The sequence below is a fragment of the Phodopus roborovskii genome, unplaced genomic scaffold (genome assembly GCF_943737965.1).
Source record: "Phodopus roborovskii unplaced genomic scaffold, PHOROB, whole genome shotgun sequence".
In the NCBI taxonomy this organism is placed as follows: Eukaryota; Metazoa; Chordata; class Mammalia; order Rodentia; family Cricetidae; genus Phodopus; species Phodopus roborovskii.
In genome coordinates this window covers 1121817-1127917 of record NW_026125489.1, presented here as the reverse complement: position 1 = coordinate 1127917, position 6101 = coordinate 1121817, and the positions used below count along the sequence as shown (strand labels likewise).

Genomic DNA, 6101 nt, shown 5'->3' with positions numbered 1-6101 from the left:
TCCTGGGAAGGGTAGGCAGTTAAAGAGGCTCTGTAGGGCTTAGAGGAATCAGCCTGGTCCAACCAAAAGTCTCTTCTGAGGGCAAGCTCTCCAAGTACTGGAAGGTCTTATGTAAGCTGCCAAAGGGGGAAACCAATCAGTAGTCCTGCCCAACTATAAAGTCTAAACCGCACCAATGACCAGCATGGCAAGATAACCCCAAACACGCAATAGTGGCTGTCCATGTGGATTTAAGGCCCATTCAATAGGGGGGAGGCATGCCTGTCTTAGCGGAAATACCACTGCCTCTTCTTGAACCAGTATAATCTCCAACAGTATCCTAAATACTTATCCTAATACAGATAAGTGTAGTTTGTTTTTTATTCTTTACTCTTTGGGCGTTCCCACCCAGCTCCCAAATAAATACACAGAGAAATAACTGACTCGGGTGCCCCGTACCACCTGATGCATCTACAACACAACTCCTACATCTGAGACTGAGGAAGGGGACAAGGACTGTGAGATCGTTTCTTCTGTATATGACAGGAAGCTTAACCTACGAACCTCAAGGATATGGCCAAACCAGACGTGAAGGGTTCCAACACCAGGTGCCATGCCAGTGTAGATGAGGGAAATCTCATGGGGCTCCACCTCTAGATGAAAAGACCCCTCCCTAACTGATTACCTAATCAGCGGCTAGCCCTAAGAACATGAACAACACTGAATTTGTTCATACACAGCATGCTATAGTTGTTTTATGTTTTTCTAGACAGGGCCTCATCTGTGTAGCCCTGACTGTCCAGGAACTCGCTCTGTAGACCTGGTTGGCCTGGAGTTCACAGATCCTCTGATCTCTACCTCCTGAGAGCTGGGATTAAAGTGTGTGCCGCTGCCACTGCCACCACCACACTTGCTTATATATATAAGGGGGGGGGGGAGAGAACAATAATTAGAGGTTGAGCGTAGTGGTGCACTTAGGAGGTTGAGGCTGATGGATTTCCATAAACTCAAGGCCAGCCTGGGCTGCATACGTGGTGAAACCATGCCTCAGGAAGAAGGAAAAGAGAGGGAGGGAGGGAAGAAAAAAATAGGCCATGGGTTTGAGGGTGTTGGAGATGACATGGGATGGGTTGATGGGAGAAGGGGGAAATGTAAATACAGTGCACATAGATGAAATTTAAAGAAAAATTTTAATCCAAAAAGGTATCCAGGTAGTGGGAAGTGAGAGAGAGAAAGACAAACATTTTATTTGAAAATTAAGAATAAAGGCCAGTGCCAGTAAGATGGTTCAACAAGTAAAAGGTTACCAAGATTGAAGATGTTGGCTTGGTCCTTGAGGCCACAAGATGGAAAGGACCCCTGTAAGCTGTGGTCTCTGTGGTCCCATTCCCACAGGCATGTGCTCACGCACACCAACACGCCCCCATAGACACACACTAGAAACTTTATTGTGCCCTGAGTGAGTGCATCCCTTGACAAGGTCAAGTACCCATGGGAAAGTGGCAAGCCCCTCCGCCCAGCCTCAGGGATGGCAAAGTCTTCTTCTCATCCATGTGCAGAAGTTGATAGTCTGTGCAGAAAATGTCCATCATAGCTTTATCGTCCCCTCCCCGATATCGCCTGGAGACTGTCCCCCTACAGAGACGAACCAAATCTATTTCTCTGTTCAGCTGTATATAGTAATCTTGACGCCTGCTTCAGCTGTAGTCAGTCACCCACCTCTCGCCCCTGTTCAACTGTATATAATTAAGCATAGGAAGCTTCCAGGGTGGTGTAGTGTCCCCATCAGAGAGCCCTGTCTAGCCCATGTCAACTTTTCTGTGTGTCATCTCTGCATTTTCTAGATGCCCCAGTAAGACCCTGGAGCCATTTAAGGACTGGGCAGTGTCCCACCTCTGTGCTACAAGCCTGTGTAAAGCTGGAGCAAGAGGACTGAGAATCCATGTCCAGGCTAGAGATGAGATCAGTGGACTTGCATGCCAAGGTCCCAGGTTCAATCCCCAGAGGGGGCAGGAGTTGGAGGGCCACTTTAGACGGCACAGCAAGTTCCAGTCCAGCCTGGACTATATAGTGAAACTTCCGTAAAGCAAAACAAGCCAGGTGTGGTGAGGCTCACCTGATTCCAGTATGGAGGGGACAGAAGTAGGTGGTTCTGAGTTCAAGGCCAGCATAGTCTACATAGTGAGACCCAGGCCAGCCTGGGCTGCACAATGAGTTTCTGTCTCAACCAAACAAACAAAGCTGTCACTGAAGACACAGAGGAATACGATGATAGGTTTGACCAGCCTAGTTTACACAGCCAGTTCTAGGCCAGCCTGGGCTACCTGGTAAGACCCTGTATAAATTAAGTAAATCAACAAACAAGAAAATAGTGATTTGGAATTGTCAAGTGAAGGTGCCTGGTTTTGTCTGTCCTGAATTCATGAAGCTGAGACCCAGCAGAACAGGAGGATTTCAAGTGCTGGCTAACTTTATGTGAACCTTGTAGGTGGAAGTTTCTGTCCCAAATAAACAGAGACATTAATTATAAATGCTCAGCTGGCAGTTTAAGCTTGTTACTAAGTAGCGCTTACAACTTAAGTTAACCCACATTAATTTACATGCTGCCACATGGCTCACGGCCTGTTAGCTCATCTCCTACACATCCTGTGTCCTTTGCCTCTGGCTGGCAAATCCACCTTCTTCTTGCCAGAGTGCTCTCTGTCTGGCTCTCCCACACCTGTATCTCCTCCTGCCCAGCTATTGGCCATTTAGCTCTTTAGTAACCAGAGATCGACACTGTACAAAAAGATTTTTCCACAACACAATTGGACACAGGCTATGTCCTTTCTGAGAGAAAGGAAACCCAATTTGGAGAGAAAAAAAAAATGCTTCCATAAGATCCAGTTGTAGGGCTGGAGAGATGGCTCAGAGGTTAAGAGTACTGACTGTTCTTCCAGAGGTCCTGAGTTCAATTCCCTGCAACCACATGGTGTCTCACAGCCATCTCTAAGATCTGGTGCCCCCTTCTGGCCTTCAGGGATACATGAAGACAGAACACTGTATACATTATAAATAAATCTTAAAAAAGAAAGAAAGAAAGAAAAAAGATCCAGCTGTAAAGCATCTTCTTAATTAGTGATCGATTGGATTTTCTTAATGGTAGGGGAAGGTCCAGCCCATTGTGGCCCTGAGCAAACTTGTAAGCAACACCCTTCCAGGACGTCTGCATCAGCTCCTGCCTCCAGGTCCCTGCCCTGACTTCCTTCAGTGATGGACAAAATATGGAAGCGTAAGCCAAATAAACCCTTTCCTCCCCATCTTGCTTTGGGAAGATTCCACAGGAGGCCGGCAGGAGCAGGGTTATCCATCTCAGTGAAGATAAATGGGAGAAGATGAGCTGAGAGTAAACGAGGGGATGTAAATGATGGAGTGTGTTGGGGTAGACAAAAGGGTGGAAGAGTAAAGAGCAAGTCTATAATGTGGGATAGCCCTTCTGTTCGCTGTGAATATGTATTCTTCTCATTGGTTAATACTGAAGCTGAGGTGACCAGGCAGAAGGCGGCTGGGAAGCCGAAGGGAGATACAGGGAGCTGAGAGATGTGAGCCAGGTGCCAGAGGAACAAGATGTGCTAGACAACAGGTAAAGCCTCGAGCCACATGGCAAAGTGTAGATTAATAAAAATGGGTTAATTTAAGTTGTGAGAGCTAGCTAGGTAATTATTATAAGCTTTTGTGTGATTATTTGGGACTGGGCAGTTGGGATAGAAGCAAAGCTCCACCTGCCTCCATAATAAAAATAATCCTTTTAAAATTGTTTTTCCCAGACTGGCCTTGAACTCAATATGTAGCCCAAGTTAACCTCTGACTCATGATCCTCCTGCCTTGGTCTTGTCTTTGGTGGGATCACACGGATGCGCCACCATGCCAAATAGAAAGAAATTCTAAGTATCTATTAGACACACAGGTTAGACATCTGCTGTCTCACACCTAAAAGTTCTGAGGGAAGTATCTGAGCGTGGAAGGGGTGACCTTCCCGTCCTCACAATCTTGTGGCGGTACCCTCTCTCTGCAGCCTCCTCCATTTTGTAAACTGGCATCTTCTTCCCTGTACATGATTGCCCTCTGCTGGTCAGTTCTTCTTTTTGATTCTATTAGTTACTTTGATCTCACCGTGTATGAAGCCTTGTTGAAGAAAACCCATCCTGACTCTCAGGACACTTACAGCCCAGTTCAGTCCAGTTTGAGGTTGAAACACGAGTACATTCAATCACATAGCAAGGAAAAATTCTTGAGTATGAAGAAGAAAGACTTCCTGTACCATCAGGGCGAACAGGTGATCAGAAAGTTGTTTTTCTTTTTCTTTCTTTTTTTGAGACAGGATAGCCTCAAACTTGCTTTGTAGCAGAAGATGATTTTGAACTTCCTATCCTCTTGCTTCTGCCTCTTGAGTGCTGGTATTACTGGTGTGTACCAGGTAGGTACACAATTTTAGGGACTGACCCGGAAGCTTCACGTACTCCAGTACTCTACCAGCTGAGCTGCATCTCCAGTCCTAACTGAAAGCGGGTTGTCAGTGCAACTCAGCCTACCTTGAACTGATAGCAATCTCTTCCCAAGGGCTGGGATTGTACACCAGACCCCACACCTGACCAGAGGAGAACAGCCCAGACAAGACCAGATAACCAGGGGATAGAATGTAGTTAAAACCTGCTAAGAGTGGTCAAGAGTCAGGTCATGCCACACAAACAGCCATGGCAGGGAGGGGGGGTTAAGGTTAGGGGTTGTGTTGCTGTCTCAATACACCCCAACATATAAACTCGTGATCCTCATAGGTAGACAGGGCCTCACTATGTAGCCATGGCTGTCCTGGAACTCACTCTGTAGACTAGGCTGGCATCGAACTCTCAGAGATCCGCCTGCCTCTGCCTCCTGAGCGCTGGGATTAAAGACGTGTGCCAGCCAACTGCAACTTCTCAAAGACTGAGGAGTGGTTGGCCCAGCATACACTCATCCCTGAGAAAACTGAGCTGATTTGAAACATTTAGAGGTGGAATAAATAGAATTTGGTGTTTTTTATGGTAGAAGAGATTCCTTGCAGGGTGGGTGTAGTGGCTCAAGCATGTAATCTTAGCAGTCAAGGGACCAAGCCAGGCCACCCAAGCCAGTTTCACCCACAGTGAAACTGCCTAAGAAAGCAAATGGTGGCGGCAGTGGCTCATGCCTTGCCTTTAATCCCAGCTCTCAGGAGGCAGAGGCAGGTGGATCTCTGTGAGTTTGAGGTCAGCCTGGTCTACGGAGAGTGTGCCATGACAGCCATGGCTGTTCTACGGGGAAACCGAACAAACAAAAAGATTCCTTGCACAAAACTCATTGGTGACAGAATCCTGGTAAGTTCCAGCTGGAGTGACTAAGTGGAGGAATAGCCTAGAAATTTCTTTTCCTAGAAATTTCATCACCTACTATCACTGCACAACACCCACATTCCCAAACAAAACAAATCTTCGCCCAAACCTTTCATTATCTCACGGATCGTTACAGATTTCTCACAGTGCCTGCCTGGCATCCTAGCAGCCAGTACAGCTGTGCATCCTTCGCTTTCTAAGCCACCCTGACCCAACCCAACGAAGTGATGCGACCTTTTTCACTCCCTTGTCTAGTTAGGAAGAAAAAAAGGAAACCCAGAGACTGTCGTCACGAACAGGATTCGAACCTGTGCGGGGAAACCCCATTGGATTTCGAGTCCAACGCCTTAACCACTCGGCCACCGTGACTCCCAAAACCGAGCTGTGCCGCGCGCTTACAGGAAGGGCCTGCGCGGCGCCCGTGGGAGGTGCGCGCGACCCCGGCCCGGGGCGCACACCTGGAGCCGCCGCCCCCCCCTCCCCGGGCCCGCAGACCGATCCCTTAGTCAGGAGACCCCGGAAGTCACACGGAGGGCGGAGACCCCCGGCCTGAGCCCCGGGGGTGGCGCGTGGGGACCCGGGGTCGACAGAGAACCGGGAAGAGGCGAAAGCAACTTATGGGGGCGAAGGGAGCGCGCACGACGGCGGCACTCGGGGTCACGGGCGGCGGGGTGGCCGGGGTCCCCACTCCCGCTGCGGGAGCCCGGCCCGGGGGAGCCGCCGCCGCCCCGGAGCCCG

General features: G+C 48.8%; 1 non-coding gene across 1 annotated transcript; it reads right to left on the bottom strand.

Annotated features, from left to right (window-relative positions):
• Positions 1–5650: 5650 nt before the first annotated feature.
• On the bottom strand, positions 5651–5732 carry Trnas-cga (transfer RNA serine (anticodon CGA)). Its single transcript has one exon. It is a non-coding gene; the product is annotated as a tRNA-Ser (tRNA).
• Positions 5733–6101: the final 369 nt, after the last annotated feature.